Below are 21,241 nucleotides of genomic sequence, written 5' to 3'. Positions count from 1 at the left end.
AATTGATTTACTTGCAAGATTTTGGACTTTAAAACGATTGTTTGTTTGTTTTTGGATGGTATCATGTTGTATTGAGTGTTATTTGATGATTGATTGGTGTTTGTGAATTATCGTTAAAAATAATTGAATATCTGTTTCTGGAATTATTTTTATTGGATAGTATGGAAAAAATTAAGCAAGTTACTTTTTTACAGAACTCAATTTCGATTTAATTTGAATTAGTTATGATTTTTTGAAGATTCGAAAAAATCGGAGCTGTGCTGAAATTTTCCTGCGATCGCGAAAACTGTCCGTACAGCTCACAATTTTTTCGTTTTTCTTCGATTTTTCGTGCTTTTTCATGGAATTAACTTCTGATTTTTTGTGTAGTTCTATATTTATACTATTACTATTCCTAATTCAATTCTAATTATCATTATGAATTAATTTAATATTTTTTTAAATTTAGTTCAAGATATTAGTGTAATTTGAATTTAAAATAGTTGTTATCTATCTTTTTTTGCTTAATTATCTATCTTATTTTTAAATTTGATTATATCTTATCTTATTTTTAAATTTAAGGTCAGATTTTAAATTTTTAAATTAAATCTTTTTTTAAAATAATTTGACCTTATTTAAATTTAAAATAAGATAACTATAATCATGTAATTTTAAATAGATATAAGATATTTTGCTAACTTTTAAATTTTGTTATTTTATTTATTTAAATTACATTTAAAATCTGAAAAAGATATTCATTTATCTTTTTTAATTTTTTATTTAATTTTTATTTATAAAATACCATTTAAATTTTAAAAGTAGTTAGCAAATTTTGAAATGATATTTAGGTTGGTTGAAACCTAATTTTTCAAAATTGTAGGTTTAATTTTAAATTTAATTTTTTTTTAAAAAAAATTTCGAATTTTCTTTTTAATTTTTTTTTTAAATTTTTGAAAATTATTTTTTATTTAATTAATTATTTTGAAATTAATAATTTAATTTAAAATTAAATAAATCCTACATCCAACTATCCAACTAACCTTGTTGCAGGAGTATGTGTTTTAGCTTGTGTGTAAGTTTTCAAAACCTATTATTACTTGATTGCAAATAGCCATGGTTACTTTTTGCCAGATCTAATGATCTGATGGCTCCATTGGTCAAGTAAATAATTTGTAACAGGTATATTTACAATCTTCTTTCATCTGTGTATGACCTAGCAACATGATAGGACCCATCCAAAGTGTGCCTGTGTGAGCCTATGTGTTTAATTTCATTATAGATGCATATAGGTTGCTGTTGCTAAATAAAATGTCATAGTTCTTGATAAATTTTATTTAGGCCCATTTAGTTTTTGGGCTTAGTCAATTAATAACAGTTGTTCATTTTAAGGTTAAATTCCTCTCTTTTGGGCCTTGTGTGAGAGTTGAAAGCCATAGTAGTGGGTACGACATACTGAACCCAGCACCCCTCACATCAACCACCCCAATTGTGAAGGCCCATTTGCCTGATTTGAATAACTCTACTAGGTTAATTAAACTAGTTTAACCTAATAAAATTGATTAGCAACATAATTAATTTCATTTATTATGAAATTAATTTAAGAAAACCATAGTTTAAAGAATTTTATATTCTAAGCTAAACTATATGTATTTTCTTGTATTTAATTTAATATAGAATTATAACCATCTAGATTCTTTCTGGAGCTTAATTTAAATTTTTCATTAAATATTCCTATTTAAGTTGATATTTAGTTATCTACAACTAACCAACTTAAATCTGAATATCTTTTGGATTTAAAATTTCAAAATTAAGTTGAGGAATTTTAGGCATTGGTTATTAAGATTCTTTAGATATTTTTAAGTTAATATCTTTTCGAATATTAACTTAAAATGGAATATTTTAGATATTTTTTTTAGGTTAATATCTTTTCGAATATTAACTTAAAATAGAATATTTTTAAATTAAGTGGTTACAACTTAATTTTTGATATTTAATTAAATTTAAATTTGAAAATATTTAAGTTCTAGATTTTTTCTAATACAACTTAAATTAGATATTTTTTTAAATTTTGTGGAAAAGATACTTAGTCAAATAAAATATTTTCTAGATAGTTATTTCTAGACTACTTATTATTTTTAATATTAAATAGGAAAATATTATACATTGTGAAATTAATTATTTATATAATTAATTTTGGTACAATTTATTTTAAGTATATTTTTCCTAGTATTAAACTAGAGATTAATAATTAAGCCTTCTGTACACTTAATTATTATTTCTTGAATTTAATACATTTAATTAATTTGAAAATTAAATATCTAAGTTGATTTTCATCATGATACTTAAATATTTCTTTTTCATGACACTTAATTAAATAGAAAATTATTTTTAGTTGAAATTTATTTTTTAAACTAAATTTAAATAATTTTCAAAATATATTTTTTCTTTATTTTATTAATCAAATTTCGAAATTACATTGCTTAAATGCTGGAATTTTGAATTTTATTTGAAAAATAGATTAAAGTTGTAAATTATTTATTTTAATTTTGGACCAACTTAAATCAATGATTTTTTCATTAATTGATTAATTTAAAAATAAATGAATTAAAATATATTATTAGAAATTGAATTAATTAGTCAAAGGAAAATCTAGATAGGTGATATTTTTGCTTGAAGTATTTTTCTAGTGTATTTAATTAAATAGAAAATTAATATTTAAGTTGTTTTTCATCATCATACTTAAATATTTGAAATTTTTCTTATATGTATTTAATTAAATAGGAAAGTTATATTTTTTGGTGTAAATTAATTTTATTAATTAGTTTTGGGCCAACATTAAATTAGAATAATTTTTCCAGGATTTATTTTTTATTTTAACATGCATTTTTCGAAAATTGTATTCTTAAATACTTTAATTTTTCGAAATGCAATATATATCTATAGAAAATAAAATTTGAGTTGTAAATTAATTTAAATTAATTTTGTAACAACTTAAATTGAATATTTTTCTAAATATTTATTGGAAATTATTACTAAGATGGAAATAATTCATGTTATTTTCATATCCATCTAAGTAAAATTTATATTTAGAATTTTTCATTCTAAATTGGAAATTTTAATTAAATAAATATATATTTAAAATAAATAGAATAAATAAAGAGAATCAAAGAAAATACAACTCTTTTTAAATAATGAGCTTATAATTAAAAGACATTCGATATCCATTGTGGGTTTTACACCGCGTTTGTTTTAGTGAGTAATCCTCCCTAATGGAGGAACGTTCATTAGCAATTTTGCACCATTTAATCTCGAATGATAAGTAGTTTGTAAGTGTTTTGTATGGTATAGATCACCCTAATGGTGGCGACCATACTTGACTTGCAAATTATGAAACAATGGCAGAAGCTCATAAGATAGAATTGCCTTGACTCTCGCCTAAACGGGACAACGCTGAATTCCAATCTTGATCGAATAAAAGATTGCTAGAGTGGTTATCATTTTAGATGAGCTGACAACTCTATTCAATGGATGATGCTTTGACTCTCGCCTAAACGGGACACTGTCTCAGTTTGTTGAAAAACCTTAGAAATTATTTAGGATTGTAAGTTTTAGTATTTTCACTTGTCATTCCTACTTGCTATATGTTTATAATTTCTGAATTGTGTATGAATTTATATTGAACCATGTTATTTTCTGTTATTAAGTTGTAGTTTAATTTCGAATCTTCATTGTTGGTCTAACTTGGCTTGTTTATCTAATGAGATAAATCCCTAGTGGATTTTCACCATTAGACATACATAATAGTGTTAGATCTCGAAAGATAAATATTGTATATGCGACATCTAGCTGTTCATCAATTGATGACACATTAGACTAGTATTTTTACGATATGAAACAAGAAGATTGTATAAATAAGATTACTTTGACATTCGCTAGTCGAAGCATCGTTGGATTCTTATTTATAAACGAAATTATTCTAATTCCTCTTAGCTTATTCATTTCGAATTAGCTTCAATAACATATCATTGGATGAATGGTCTATAAATCATTTCATGTCATTCTATATTTTCTCTTAAGAAATTAAATGACGCATATGATTATAATCCCGAAATTCTATTCCCAATTGATATAAATCCTCAATCTTAGAAATCTCCTACTTGTATGGGCAAATCAGACTTAGAGTTAAATTAGTAGTGGTGGTCCAAGATAGAATTACTCATTATATTTGGTATAAATTTAAGTCTTTGACTTTAATTTTAGATTCCAAATAGAAATTCTCTTATATTTCTAATTCCAGGATGCAATACAGTTACACCTTCACAAGGGTTTAATATCCATCTTCTATTAATGGATTCAAACTGTATGGAATATGAGTTAGGTATTCTGTGACTAGGATTCACTTGCACTATTCTAAGAACTCTTTGATGTAACTATACCTAAGTCATCAAAAAGACACAACCACATTTTTTTTATCTATGGCATTTGTATCTTGTTCATAGTGGATTTGACAAGATCAATCTCTGCAAAGAGTTAATATGCCTATATCCACTGAAAGTAGTTCATCTCATTCGCAGATGGATGTACATTCAGGGGTGGATATGAGTTTTTCGTTGTATTCTTAAAACGATAACTCTAGATTATACCTTTTAGCAAAGAAATTTGAAATGTTTGAAAAATTTCATTAATTTCTAGCAATGGTTAAAACCATTAAGGTAAGTGGTTAAAGATCTTGCGAACTGATAGGGTGGAGAAATAGTTAGTAGATATGCAGTTCAAAGATCATTAAATTGACTTTTGAATTATATCCAAACTGACCTCCCCAGAAATTTCGAGTTGCATGTTGATGATTAGTTACTAGTCGTTGCCTAATTCCTTCTATGGTAATACAATTTTAGAATGATGTAATGGTTGTATACTTAATGTAAATCATTACTAGATTCATGGATGACCTAATCAAAATCTTAAGAAAAGCTAGAACTGTTAACCATGGTTTGTTAGCTATTCTAAGTGATTAGGGGTGGACCATCCCATTGTCAATAGATAAGAAAGTGTTTGTTCAAACAAATACTACTTTTCTAAGATAATGACTAAGTCTGAAAACAAGTAGCAAATAAAGGAGATATTTTTCTTGATTCCAAAAGTGTTCTATCATCATATATAACATATGATGATCCCACTGCCTCTGTTGTCTTGTCACAACCGAAGAGATCAATACCATTTAGTTTTCTTCGACATAATTCACGGTACCTTGTCGTAGTGGGAGAGTTTCTAGGAACTCACCTTCTTATGACTTGGAAGACACTAGTGATTAAAATCCATTGTGAGTTTAAACAAGTAATGGATTGTCAAGATAAGAAACTAAGAAGAAAGCCAAAAGAACTATGGTTTAATCCATTCACATGGAATAACCTAAATTTTTCTATTACAAGGACATAAAAGGAAATTTTCGTTTATAAGTCCATTCAATAGACTTAACAAAACTTCCTGTTCCTAGTATTATAGGTTTGAGTTTATCTAAACCTATGGCTTGTGGTATACCTGGTAATTACTTCCTCTAATGCAAGCAACTTACTTTAGTAAGATGCTGAAGCATTTTCTTTCTAATGGCAATCTATAGAAGCTTCACAGCTTCTTAGGTATAGATTTTATTTATCTAAGGGAAAGTCTTAACTATTCCGAAAAAGATAAAGCCATGAAAGAATTTCTTATATCAACAGTGAGAGGTCTTAGATATGCTTTTGTATGCCTTAGACCAGACACCTGCTGTTGAGTGGGAGTAATGAGTAGGTATCAGATTAATCCAGAAGAAGAACATTGGAAGACAATCAAGCAAATCCTAAGATTAAGAAGAGGAACTATATGTTAGTCTATAAGGGTGTGTTTAAAACTCTTAGACTACACCATATCAGATTTCGAAATTTGCCTTTGTGCTAGTAAATCTTTCTGATAAGATGGTGGTTACTCTGGGGGTGGAATAGTTATTTTGGAGAAGTGTAAAAACCTATCTGAAGTCTCTAGGTCTACCAGGAAGGGACTGAATGTTAAAGTTGCAAGAAAGGTACTTATTCAGTCTAAGGAAAGTTCTATACATCTTTGGCACCATTCCAAATTGCCTAAACTACTAGTGTTACTTCCTGAATAACCAAAAGTAGTTGCCAAAGGTATAGAATCCAGTATCCCAAGAGAGTAGACATATAGAGAAGAATTTCACATTATCAATGATTTTGTGATTAAGGAAGAGTAATGGTGGAGAAAAGGTTGTGGTTAATTAACCTTTCATATCCTATTACGAGGAGTTTACTACTACTACACTTGATTTGTATATCAAGGTGTTGAGATTATTTGAAATGCACTTTTTGTTTTATATTAGTGCAAGTGGGAGTTTGTTGGGTTTTATGCCCTAAATAAAACTCATTTCAATATAATCAGATTTACTTATTAATATAGATCAGAAATAACATTTAATGTTGCATGGTTCACATGATTTATTTCATGATTATATGTACATAATGTATAAATTCATTTGAAACCCTTTTCACATACTTGATCCTATTTATTGTGTCGTCAACACATTGGAAAGTAAACATGACTATGTGAATAAAGTTTCCTAGATTTATCAGACATAGGGTTTTACTGATATGATAATCTACAACAGAGTTTACTTGCATTTGGAGAAGTGCTATGTTCTTTCCAGAGCATTGGTTAAAGTAAAGCTCAGGTTGGATGCATGGAGTATGCATCGGAAGGGACCGATATTGAACTTTGACTTAGATTTATTAAACTTACCGTAATATCTATTCAAGTCAATATCGCCTAGTTGATCCTAGATCAAATGATCTTAATCCTGATATGATTAGGCTCAATCTCGAGAGGCTATTCGTGTTCTTTGATTTATTAGTTAAGCCTACTTTTAGGTCAGGGTGATACGTACATTTTGGAAACACGGTAGTGCAATTGAGTGGGAGCGCTATCATAAACATGGAATCTATAGCTTCTATCTGGCGAATAGTAAGCAAAGGATGATCTCCTTCGAGCTTGACCAAACGAACATAAATGGTGTAGTACTCATTTCACATAAGCTGAAATATCATTTATACGGGGTCAAGTGTTTTAAGGATAAAATACATTGTAGGGTGTAACGGTAATCTAATCCCTTTACAGTGTAAATCATTCATATAGAGGATCATTGATCAAATTAGGATTATAACAATGGATAACTGATGATGTGTCTATATGGTGGAACATATAGAGCATTCTATATAACTGAGAGTGCAATTCTAAGTTCTATGCGTGGATTCAACGAAGAATTAATAAGTTAGTGAATTTTAGTAATAAATTCTTGATCTACTTATTGAAAGCTCGGTTATATAGACCCATGGTCCCCGCACTAGTTGAGATAATATTGCTTGTAAGACTCATGTAATTGGTTTTGATTAATCAATTATAATTCTCAAATTAGACTATGTCTATTTGTGAATTTTTCACTAAGTAAGGGCGAAATTGTAAAGAAAGAGTTTTAGGGGCATATTTGTTAATTATGATACTTTGTATGGTTCAATTAATAAATATGATAAATGACAATATTATTTATAGTTATTAAATAGTTAGAATTGGTATTTAAATGGTTGAATTAGAAAATTGGCGTTTTTGAGAAAATCAGATGCAGAAAAGATAAAACTGCAAAATTGCAAAAAGTGAGGCCCAAATCCACTATGTAGGGCCGGCCACTTTCGTAGGGTTTTTCCCTCTGATATTTTCATTATTTTAATGCCAAATAATTCAAACCTAACCCTAGTGGAATGCTATAAATAGATAGTGAAGGCTTCAGGAAAATTACACTTTTTTCTGACACTTTCTGAATCAGAAAAACCTGAGCCTTCTCTCTCCCTATCTTTTGCCGAACCCACTCTCTCTCTCTTCCTCTTGAATTTCGAAATCCTTAGTGTATGAGTAGTGCCCACACACAGCAAGTGATACCTCAATCATAGTGAGGAAGATCGTGAAGAAAGACTTTCAGCAAGAAGGAGGTTTCAGCATCAAAGATTCAGAGAAAGAGATCTAGGTTCAGATATTGATAATGCTCTGCTACAGAAAGGAATCAAGGGCTAGATATCTGAACGGAAGGAGTAATTATGTTCCGCTGCACCCAATGTAAGGTTTCCTAAACTTTATATGTGTTTATTTCATCGTTTTAGAAAGTTCATATTTAGGGTGTTAATCAACATACTTGTGAGTAGAGAAAAAGATCCTGGTAAAATAATTTCCAACAGTAAATGCCTGGGGAGTGAGGGTGCCAAGCCAGAGTATCATCAGTGCGAAAGAAGCTCAGCGGGATGGTTAAAATTCGATCCACATCAGGAGGAGAGAACCATTGTTGAAGAAGCGCTAAATCCCACTGCCTTTCCTCTGTAATCAGGTTCGAAACAACCATATCAGGAGGCCCTGAAAAATGGTAAGGCCGAAAGGTTGATTGTCCTGGTATCCACGGGTCATCTGCACACTTGATTCTGCAACCTTCGCCTATTTTCCAACGTAAACCGGCAGAGAGAAGACTTCTACCCCAATGGATGCCTTGCCATGTTAAGGAAGGAGAGTGACCAAGTGTAGCTTGAAGGAAAGAGTTGTTCGGGTAGTATCTACTCTTTAGGACCTTAGCAAGTAATGAATCAGGTTGTTTGAGAAGCCTCCAAGCTTGCTTAGCAAGCATTGCTTGGTTAAAGGGCATAAAAGAACGAAACCCCATTCCTCCACTATCCTTCCTTTTACACATTAGTTTCCAAGAACGCCAATGAACCTTATTGCCATTCTCATTTAAGCCCCACCAAAAATTAGCCATCATGGACTCAAGTTGGTTGCAAAAGTATGCTGGTAGTCGAAAGCAACTCATGGCGTAAGTTGGAATGGATTGAACAACCGCTTTTAGTAGCACTTCGCGTCCACCAGCTGAAAATATTTTCTCACTCCAACTATGCATAAGACGCCATATTTTCTCCTTGATATCACTAAACATACGCTTCTTATCCCTACCAGAATAAGATGGCAAGCCCAAGTATCGTTCATGGCATTCACAGATAGGCATTCGCAGTTGTCGATGGAAGAAAACCTGAGATGCAAGTGTTGTGTTGGGAGAAAAGGACATCACCGATTTGTCTGTATTGAGAACTTGACCCGAAGTTCTGTGGTAAATATCCAAGGATCTTTGAATAGCAAGGCATGAAGACTCATTTGCTTGACAGAAGAGGAGGCTGTCATCAGCAAAGAACAAATGTGAAACTGATGGGGCATGTCTTGTAAGTTTAAAACCATTTAAGCGGCCAGTAGCTTCCTCATGTTGTAACAGTCTTGACAAGGCTTCAGAACATATGAGAAACAAGTATGGCGATAGTGGACAACCTTGACGAAGCCCTCTTGAAGGAAGAAGTGAACCTGTGACTTCTCCATTTAAAATGAATGAGAAACTGTTAGTACGAAGGCAGCTCATAACCAAAGCACCCCATTCACCAGCAAACCCCATTTTACCCATAACCCTTTCAATGAATCCCCACTCTACCCAGTCGAAAGCTTTACTCATATCCAGTTTCAAAGAAGCAATGCCTTTACGCCCTGAGGTTTTGTTCTTGATAGCATTGACCAGTTCAAAAGCTACAAGAACATTGTCGGTGATTAAACGGTTAGGCAAGAAGGCACTTTGTGAGTCGGAGATGACATAAGGGAGAACATGTTTGAAGCGATTAACCAGTACTTTGGTGACAAGCTTGGAGATTACATTACAAAGACTGATTGGTCGGAAGTCTTGCATTCGCTGAGGTTTCTTGATCTTGGGGATAAGTGTAATAAGGGTTTTGTTGAAACTTGTTGGATCAGCCCCATCATTCAAAACACTCAAGACTGTTGTTGTGAGTAAATTATCAACCACATCCCAATTGTGTTGATAGAACATAGGAGACATACCATCGATACCGGGGCTCATGTCGGGAGCCATAGAATGCAGTGCTACTTCGACTTCAGAGGCTTCAAAAGGCTTAAGAAGATCAGCATTCATCTCAGATGTGATTGTAGTAGGAATGACATTTAAGGTGATAGCAACAGCATCCTCATCTAATGAAGAAGCTGTAAAAATCTCAGCAAAATAGTCATGGATAGCAGCTGCCATTTCGTGCTTAGCAGAGACACGAGTACCGTTATCAAGTTGCAGAAATTTTATTGTGTTATTAGACTTCCTGGCCGATGCTTTAGCATGAAAAAACTTGGTGTTGCGATCCCCCGCATTTAACCAATCAACACGTGAGCGTTGTTGCCAATAGATTTCCTCCTGCTCCAATAATTCGTCCAAAAAAGCTTCAGTAGTCTTCAAAGTATTCATTGATTCAGCAGAACGGTGAGGACTGTTATTGAGAGCCTCCACTTTGGATTGAGCATCAGTAATTTTTCTTTTCATGTTACCGTCAACATGCCACTTTTGAAGATTCGAAGCACAATCGTGAAGATTAGAAAGAACAACAGCAATAGGATCAGAGTTTGGTGAAGAGTTCCAACTTGCTGAGATTATTTTTTTGCTTTGCGAGTCAGATAGCCAAAGTTTCTCAAAACGAAACCTGCTGCGTCTTTTTTCTGGCTGGAACCGAGAGCTAGCAGGAGCAAAAGTAGCTGATATGGCCCGGTGATCTGAGCTATAGTAGTCTAGATGTAACACATGAGGGGCATGAAAAAGACTCACCCAATGATGTTTTACAAAACACCAATCCAAGCGCTCTTTAATAGTGTTAACACCCGAACGATTTTTAATCCAAGTAAAGGGATCCCCTTCAAAGCTAGTCTCATGTAATTTGCAATGGTCAAGAGTCTTACGAAACGATTCCATTTGCCTTTCACTCCTGAGGCAGCCGCCCGATTTAACTTCATTGGAAAGTATTTCGTTAAAGTCTCCAATGGCTATCCAAGGGAGTGATGGAGAAACATCAGCTAGACGTTGCAAAAGCAACCATGAATCAGCCTTATGTTGCGCATCAGGTGCACCATAGAAGGCTGATAGATGGAAGGTTGCATCATTCTCAGCCTTAACAAGACAATCAAAGAAGGTTCGGCCCAGGTTGAGAAGAGTAACATCAATATTCTGATGCCAAAGAAGCATCAGTCCACCACTTAAGCCATTACGAGGTGATTCCAGACCATTCGGAAAGTTTAAGAGTTGTCGAAAACGGGAAATAGAATTCTATGACAGCTTTGTTTCCATAAGAAACAAAATATGGGGCGATTGTTGTTTGACAAGCAATCGAAGATGCCTGAATGCATTCGGGTTCCCCAATCCCCGAGCATTCCAACTTAATATTTTCATATTGAGTCGCGGGATTGCAAAGCAATCTCCGCGGAATCATCAATGAAGCCATCCGAATCCATATCATCATAGGAAACGTTGTGGCTTGAGTTTTCTCCCAAAGATAGAGGTGTTGGAACATAGTTATTTTGGTTGCGGCATCGTTTGAGGAACTGTCTGACAGAGAGGTTATCATTTTGTCTCTTGATCACAGGCATGGGAGGGACATTTTCCTTGTTTCTGACAGAAGAAACAAGTGTTGAGGTTGATACTGTAGGAAAGGATGTTGTAGAGGCACCAGTCGAGTAAGCAGAGACAAGTGGGGTAGGTGTTAAGGTTGGAGGATATGTGGCAAAAGGGAAGGAAAAAGAAGATGCAGGTCCAATATCTGGTGTATAAATACCAGTCAAATGGGGGACATTGTGACTAGTATCAGCTTTTTTTTTTACAGAGAGTGACCGTGATGTTGGAAGAGGAGTTGATTGTGAAAAAAGGGGCAGGAGGGTATTATTATTTTAATTCATTAAACTTATTTTAGGAATTTTAATTGATTTGAGATATATTAAGAATATCAAGTTTAGTTTTTTTTTTTTATTAAATTTTTTTAAAAAATTAGGGTTTAGTGAGAGCCATACACGTGTATATTTTTTTACACCTAACGAAATAGTAGTAACGGAATAAGTTAAAACACAACGTTTAGTATTTAATCCATCGAAAAAAAAAAGATATGGTATTTAAGTGTATAAACTTAAAAACATATGGTATTTATGCCGTAAATTTCCCATTTTGTAAAATATGACCACGTAGGATAATTTTTTAATGACCTGTCATTGCCATGTGGACAAAATTAGGACTTAACGAGGCTGGACAGACGACACCTTAAAAATGTAAACGGAACACTACTTTAGAGAACCAAAATATGAGGTTGGATGGTTTTTTGCAAGTAAATTGATAGTCGGGGGGTTTCGCCACAAATTACTCGTAAATATTTACATACATATATATAAATGAGATGAAAGAAAAGTTATGAGCATGACTTTCGATAAAGAAATAGAAAAGTGGAAATTATTACATCTTAAAATTTTTAAGAACCAAACACACATATGATCGAATCATATGAATTAGGGTCAGTTTGGCACAGCTGTGCTAGCTGTGCTGTGGGAGAAAAGCTATGTTATGAGAAAAAATAGCTGTAGCAAAACTGTGGAAAAAAGTTGAGCTGAGTGTTTGGTAAATTATAAATTTCAAAGTACTGTGAGTTGTTAAGATTTATTATATTGATAATGATAATGTTATAATCTAGTTTATTATAATATCAAATATGTAAAACTTATTTTATATAATATTTTATTTTTTATATATATTTTTTTTCAAATATAAATTTATATGCAGTTGATAAAAATAATTGATAATATTTTTTATTATATTTTATCAAATTTAAAAAAAAAAAAAAAAAAAAAACTTAGAAACTCAAGTATATAAATAAAATTTTAAGTTGATGTTGTTTGTTGATAATAAAATAAAATAAAAATTATTTTTTTGAAAAAAATAAGAGATTTAATAATTATTTATTTATTTTTTTCAAAAAAATATTATTTATTTTATTATAATTAGTTTATTTTAAATTTTTTTTATTTTTTTAATATGTAATAAATAAGTAAATATGGTTTAGTCTTTTAAAAAAAACAGTTTTTTCTAAAAGTTGGGTTGGAGTAGCTTCAGCTTTTAGTTGTAGCTTCTCCAAAATTTCTTCAAAAAGTTATTTTTTGACTATTTATCAAACATATTTTTATCACAGCTTTTTCAAAAAGCAGCTTTTATCTTTTCCAAAAGCTGTGCCAAACGGGCCAATAGGTTTAAATCTGAACGAATCAGATGAGTTACATCATTAAGTGCAAACAAATGTAGCTTAAACATTGATAAATAATTAATAACAAAAAGTTAGAGAATGTGTAAACCTGTATAGCAAGTTAAAATTCGATCAACTTCAAATTATCCGACACCTTCAAAATTAGCTCACAACCAACAATATAATGAAATACAATAAAATTAAAATTTTAATTATTTAACTACTTACTAGGTATATTATTTATGAGTAACTACTTAGTAAAAAATATATGAATATGAATGAAAAAAAGTAGCTAGTTACTATTTAGTAAATTATATACACAAATTTTTTAAAAATTTATATATACATATATAATAAATTATATCTCACGCTAACAAAATTTTAAAAATATCATTTCTAAACTAATTAAAACACTCAATATAAAAATATATACACACACAATATAAAATATACACACAATATACAATATATACACACAATAAATATATATACACACATATTCAATAAAACACAAAATACATACATATATACTATATATTAAGATTTAAATTTTTACCTTATAAGTGTAATCTGGCGACCAATTTCGACAAAAATCTAGTTATCATGCACATACACAACAACATAATATTAATAAAATGGAAAAATTTCCAAAAAATTTACAAAGACAAAAATAAAGCAATGTACATTATTAAAATAAATAGAAATCATATATATACCTTAATGGACATTGAGATTCAACGCTTTTTCTACTAAAATCGGTGGCCGGAGTTATACCCACCACTTTTTCCGATAGGTTCGATTTATAGTGAAATAGGGGAAAAAACAAAACTTTTTAGGTGTATAGGTTTAGGTATAAAAATAAATATTTAAAAAAATAAGGTAAAATGGTGGAGATACGAGAGTTTAGGGTGGTGGTTGGCGAGGGTTTGTGGTGGTTTCTGGGCTGGTGTGGCTGGTGTGTGTATCATGGTGAACAAAAAGACGAAGTAAGGCTGATATGCTGAAAGGGTTTGATATATACCCTTATGGCGTTGGTTATTTGAAATTAACTGACGCCATAATGTAAAAAAATTACACGTGTCAGGATTTTGTTTGGCGTCAGTTATTTGAAAATAACTTCTCGCTCTTTACAACTCTGATTCTAAAACTGTCTTTAAATGTACTCCATAAATGATATACTTACGGTTTTTATCAAATAACTGTCTCTAAATATTAGTTTTGTACTAGATAAGTACTTTTACACACTTAAACTTCCATTTTTATAAAAAGAGTTGAAAAAGAGTCACTAGGCCCATATAGTAGTGTTGACTAATATGTTATCTTTTTCACAATTATGTTCCAGTATGGTCTTTTATCATACATTATGTTAGTGAAATCAAATTTTGCCTTTGTAAGCTTCACATAGGAGAAGAAATCTAACAAGTTATCACTCATTAAAAATTCCAAGGACTAGGGAAGAATTTTTTTGCATAAGCCCACTAATTGAGTAATTAATTAAACAGACTCTTCAGTCTGAATTTTACTGATTTAACTGCTTTTCTCATTTGAAAGTTCTTAAAATTTACATTTAGAAAGGACTAGTTATTATAATAGACCAAAAAAGCTTAATATCATCAATTTGAAACTAAGCAATATTTAATTGGAACCATGCTCCAAGGTCGTGATCACATTATTTTTACAAATGGCCAACTTAGTTTGAATATATATCTTTTTTGCTATAATGCATAAAAATAAAATAATAGAAAATCATAATGATTTAAGATTGGATAATAAAATTTACGCTTGCTTAGCATTGAAAGATCTATTTTAGATCAAATTTCCATTATAAAAAATTACTACTGATTCTGTTCATCCTGCGCAGTGAACTTGTAAATACTCAGGTATCTTTACAATTGCGAATATCCGCTGAGTAAGTAAGAAAAATCTACAAATGTATATCTATATGACTCTGTTCATTTATAGGCACATCAGACCAATTGCAACATGTGATTCTTTTTATGCCTTCCCTAGCTTTGATGGAGCGGTCTTGTGTGCTCCAAAGAAGACTGATTTGTGATTTGTGCAGATGGAGTGGATTGACCAAAATAAGCTTCTCTTGACTAACTAAACCTTTCCATCAAAAGAAGGAAGGTTTGTATCAGCTTTGACAGCCTTGGAAGATGATGTAGTAACCGAATTGGTGCCTTTGGAAGGAGATGAGGAAGGAGAAGGAAGCTTCTTGGGCATCATCTGTTTAAAGTATTCCTTAGGCAATCTTGAGGCTTCTGAGAGATCAATGAAAGCAATTAGAAGAATAAAGAACAAGCAGTACTTTTGCCTCCAAGAGCCTAACATGTTTGATATCAAAGCTTGGGAGGAATTACTACTACGTTTCTTAATTCGATATGCTTCTTTAAACTTGGGAAGGAACGGCAGCTTTAGAGAGTCTGTGACAACAGGCATGTTGAGTAATGTATGGAGACTGCCAACTAGTCTGTTTGAGGAAAGATATGTCAATGGCAGACAATCTTTATTTGAATATTCTTAACTGTTTAGTGAAGCAGCTCATGTTGCTACTGTTAAGACTATAGAATCTGTTTGTGGGAGTTTTAATATTCTCAGTGGACCCTCCATTGCTAAGGTCTAATTTGTTTAGTCTTTTGTAGGTTTGGCAACAAGTTCTCAATGGCAAAGTTTTTCTAAGTGATATGTTTTATAATAATTTACACAACAAATTTTAAGAATATGCACCAACTTTTTAAAATTAATCAAAAAATAAGTGTGTTCATTCATGATATAATTTGAACAAATCATTTGAAGCACTCATTCAATATTCCATATAAAATTATATACATGCATGCACACACATGAATGTGTACTCATGCATTTATGGTAACTAAAAAAGCATAAGTTGCATGAATTCAATGAAACATGTGTCATTCATTCTTTTAATATTTATTTATATATTTATAATTATGTTTATACCAATCAATAATACCCGTAAAGTCTAGCTATATGTTTTTTAATTTGAGAGAGAGCTAACATACCTAAACAATGCATATGATTATTTTACTACAATCATGCAAACATGAGGAAGAGTTCTCTTTCCATTATTTTTTTTTAGATAGCGAAAAAAGGTTCTTTTCCCTCTTAAAATTAGGAGTCTAGAAGAAGCATCTCGACACTTCTGTAGGCTATTTTGTAGACAAAAGTAGATAATGGGCATCAATATGGTTGTGAGATTATAATGTATTTCCTTAAAAGCTAGGCTATATATATAGTTATCGGACCACTCAACTATTGAATACTTAAGTGGGACATCTAAACTAATCCTTTGGCCTTCACCAAGAGTTAAGTGCCATTAACTATTAACTAACCATGCATAAAAAATAAAAAAAAAACTATTCATTAACCAAAGCCTATATTAAACCATTAATTATAGAACTCACAAGTCGATGTATTAGCTTTATTTTGAGGATTAATGTTTATAAGTTTATAATAACAGTTTCTTATTTTTTTTAATTTATTTACAAATCTTCGCCTTTATATGGTCAAATATTTAATATAAATATATATAAGACATAGAGAAAGTGGCCGCTAGATTAAAAAATAATAGAAGCACATGCGTGGCTTAGAATTTAAATAATAGGAGGATAGTAGGAAGAATGTCGGGAAACATATATAATATCTTTATTGTATTCTGTAAAATATGAATATTATTTGGGACAAAGAGGAGTTGGAAATAGGTGTATGTTTAACTTTTATCTCCGAGTGGTAGGCTCCTTTCTCATTCAAAAAGTGCCCTATGTCTCTCCCTTACTAGTTACTATTCAATTTTTTTATTATTTTTTAGTAATTTTTTTATTTTTTTATTTTTTGAAATAAGCGTAGATTTATATTAAAAGACTAGACCTCATGGTCGTTATATAAAATGTTCTCTGGTACAGAATTTATCGGGATCGATCCATAAACCTGGTGGGTAAAAGCCCACTTAGCGACATTGTGAGCCGCAAAGTTACAGTTCCGACTAATATTAGAAAAATTACAACATATGATAGAAGGAGAAGAATTAGTACAAAAGGAGACATAGTAATTTTTTTAGATAAAAGCAAATTATTGATGATAATAAAATAGACAATTTTAAGTTATAGCCTGACAGGGCAAATAATTACAAAAATAATGTGAGTCTCCGCTATATAAAATCTTTTATACGGCCCATTATTATTAATATTACAAAAATACAGTTTATTAAGGAGGAAATTACACTCTATATCATTTTTATATTGTCCTCTTTTATTTTTACTCTCTTTTTCACAGTCTATTATTTTTACCTCTTTTTTTAAATATTATACCAATTTTGCCCTTATCACTTCAAGATACTCTCCATGTGATTTTCTTATGTCAGAGTATTTTGGGTACAATACATATAAAAAGAGGTATATTTCAATTAAATATAAAATTAGAGGTAAATTTGATTAATTGATTAATAAAAGCGGTATTTTTTAACTTGTCCCTTTATTAAGGGAGACCAATGTTGCAAAAGATTTCTTCAAGCTTTGCTCATGGAAAACGCAGGGTACCAACAACAAAACTCTTCGACAACAAATCTACCATTTAATTTTGAAAAAGCAAATCACAAAACCAAAAAACAATCGCAATTGCTCAATCAAGAATTCTAAAAGCACAACTAGTTTCAAACATGAAACTCAAAGATAAAATTATGCTAATGCAAAATCTAAAAAATTAATAATCACATTATAATTTTTTAGATTGTCGAAATGTAGATCTACAAGAGGTTGATCTTGAGTTTCTCGATCAATCCAAATCATGTATCATCAAAAATACCTGTCACTACAATCTCTCAATTTCTATTGTTGTATTAACGTTATTATTTTTTTTAAAAAAAATTATATGTTGGAATTATTCAATTTGAATTGCTAATATAGCAATAATAAATTGGCAACCTATTGATATCTAATCGTTGATTCTGCTATGTATTTAGATATTATTGTTGACATATAGTCGTCGTACCGTTTACTTTTTTTTTATTTTATGGATGATCGCAAAGCTGTTGTAGCAATACTTATACACTGATTTGGTTGCACTATTTTTGGTATTATTGATGGGTATTTCATATAGAACATCCAACAAAGGGCTCATATAAATTCAACTCTATCATGGTAAATTTGTTTACCATTTTTATTTGTTGAGTTGACAATGGTTTACCGTATTTTTACAGTTGAATATTTACATAAATTAACTTAAAACTAAACATTGTTGATGATCATTTTAATAATAGTGATTCTTCATTTTGTTAATAATATTATATATATATTTCAATTTCATAAAATTTAATACTACATATTTAGTAAGATAACTATTAGACAATGACAAAATAACTTAGACTTTGTTAATGTAGTTTAGCATAAATTTTGGTAATAAAATCATAAGGAAACGACTAAATAATTGGAAAATAAAAAATTGTCACCTATGAAGCATGTAATTATATATTGTTAATAAATTGTACAATCAAATATTATTAATCTGGTCAACACTAGTTTTAACTTTCAAATTATTTTATCTAAAGATTCAAATGTAAAGACACAGTAATCAATGTCAACTAAACCAACAATAACATATAAAAAGCCTATCATGATAGAGTTGCGCTTATATTGGTCATTGTTGACAATTGTGTTTCATGAAATTTAGATTATACATCTTTAGTAAGACAACTACTAAATTAGTTATCTTACTAAATATGTATTATCAAATTTTATGAAATTGAAATATATATATATAATTACATGCTTCATAAATTAGGTGAAAATTCAGTATTTTTTAATTGTTTAAAAGTTGTCTTACAAAATATGTACTATCAAAACTTTTGCTAATCCTGTAGCTAAAATTCATCTCAAAGAATTGTAAATATGTAGAACTTGTACATAAGTTGAATCAAGTCCTGGAATGCAACCACGAAAATACTCAAGTGTAACTAAAATACCAAGTGATTCAAGGTTACCAATCATTGAGAATAAAGGACGATGCCAACCTATTTTTCTATATATAACTGAAACTGAAAGAACCTGATTTCCCTAGGTATCCATTGTGTGTGAACATGATCAGTAACACACCAGTAACTAACAACACTTCAATATTTGCAATGAGAGTCTCATTAAAAACATAAGACCCAATAACAGTACCAATGATTAATAATGGACTAAGAATAGAAGAGTCAACTACTCAACAACCATCTATGAAAGAAACAATGTGTTGGAAGATGGCGAAATAATGTTCAACTTCATTGACTACCGCAAAATATCAGTGGCTGAAGAAATGGTAGAGCAACTGGAAAATAAAAAGAACAAAGAGCCACAAATTACTGATTATGATGAACTACTAATCGCAGATCCTTAACATTTGAATATTTAAGAAGTGCAGATTTACAAAGACAAGGAAACTCTACAGAGTATGTCAACTTTTATGCAATTAGAAACAGTTTCCAATACAAGGTTAAAAAGTCTTGCGCAAGAGAGTATAAAATATGTTGCTTGGATCTAAGATGTAAGTAGACACTAATGGCATCAAGAAACAAACCATTAAAAGCTTCAATAATTCGTAAATATGATAAAAATATCATACACACTTGTGATCTCAATATAAAATTTGTAGACAAGTAACATGATATAATAAAATTGATTGGAAACTACATCAAGTCCAAGTTCATCAACATAAAAATAACTCAAATGCCACAGGATATTAGAGGAGACCTGAATCATAAGTATGTATAAAAATGAACTACAAGAAGGCATGGAGAAGTGGAGAACACATGCAGAAAGAATAACGTGGAAAAGAAAATGTAGTCTACTGCTAAGATTTTTGTACATGTTGAAGAAAACAAATCAAGGAACCATAGTACATATTCAAGTTGCAAAAGAGAATAGCTTCATGTTCTTGTTCATGGCACTAGATACTTCAATAAAAGGACGGAATAAGTGTAGACTAGTCATAGTTATTGATGGAACTTTCCTAAAAGCTACATTTAGAAGGACATTTCTCTCAGCCTATACACAAGATGAAAATGGCCATATATTCCCCCTACTATTCTCTATTGTAGATTCAAAACATTACAATGCATGGACTTGGTTTTTTGAAATACTAAGGCAAACTTATGGGGTCAAAGAAGAACAATGCTTGATCTTAGACCGGCATGAGAGCATACTCAAAGAAACTGCTAAAATATTCCTAGATATAACCCATGGCTATTGGATTTATTACCTATCATTCAACCTAGAAACAACCTTAAAAAAGAATAGAAGCAAAATTGAGAAACCATTCTTTGTAGTAACTAGAGCATACATAGAGAGGACATTTGAATACCATATGAGGGAGTTTGAAAGCTTTGATAAGCATATTCAACCCTATTTAGAAAAAGTAGGATACTACAAATGGTCAGGGTACCACTTCAAACACAATAAGTATTCAACTATTACTTCTAACATTAATGAATCTCTCAACTCAACAAACATAGAGTTAGGGAACTACTAATCACTGCATTGTTGGAATGCTTGCATGCTTTACTACAACTATGTACATATACAAGAAAAAAACACATAAAACTACTAAAAAAAGGTTGATCAATAACTTTATGGAATCGTTGACTGAAAATGTGAGTTTAATTATGTTCTATTATTCGTTGCAACTATTGTGAATATTGTCCCATATAGAATAAATGGTAGAGAATTCAACCATATATAAGAACATGGGTTACTCTACTCATAGCCAATTAGTTTTGAGATGGAATCCCATGATTCTCAACATGCTATCAGAGCCATATCCCTTGCGGGCAAGTGATCCTATCCGATCCGCACCTATACAGATAGTGACTATGTCCACTCTGATACGGTTCAAGATTGATGAGCAAACAATAGCCATCATCTTGAGGAGAATATTGTGGGCATTGTCCCACATAAAATAAATGGTAGAGAATCAAGCCATATATAAGAACATGGGCTACTCCACTCATTACCAATTGGTTTTGAGATAGAACCCCATGATTCTCAACATTAACTACCTTAAAATAAGGTAAACGACACGCCTTATTAGGTAAATATCGTGCTAAA

The sequence above is a fragment of the Cannabis sativa genome, chromosome 5 (genome assembly GCF_029168945.1).
Source record: "Cannabis sativa cultivar Pink pepper isolate KNU-18-1 chromosome 5, ASM2916894v1, whole genome shotgun sequence".
In the NCBI taxonomy this organism is placed as follows: Eukaryota; Viridiplantae; Streptophyta; class Magnoliopsida; order Rosales; family Cannabaceae; genus Cannabis; species Cannabis sativa.
Note: the sequence above shows the minus strand (reverse complement) of the source record.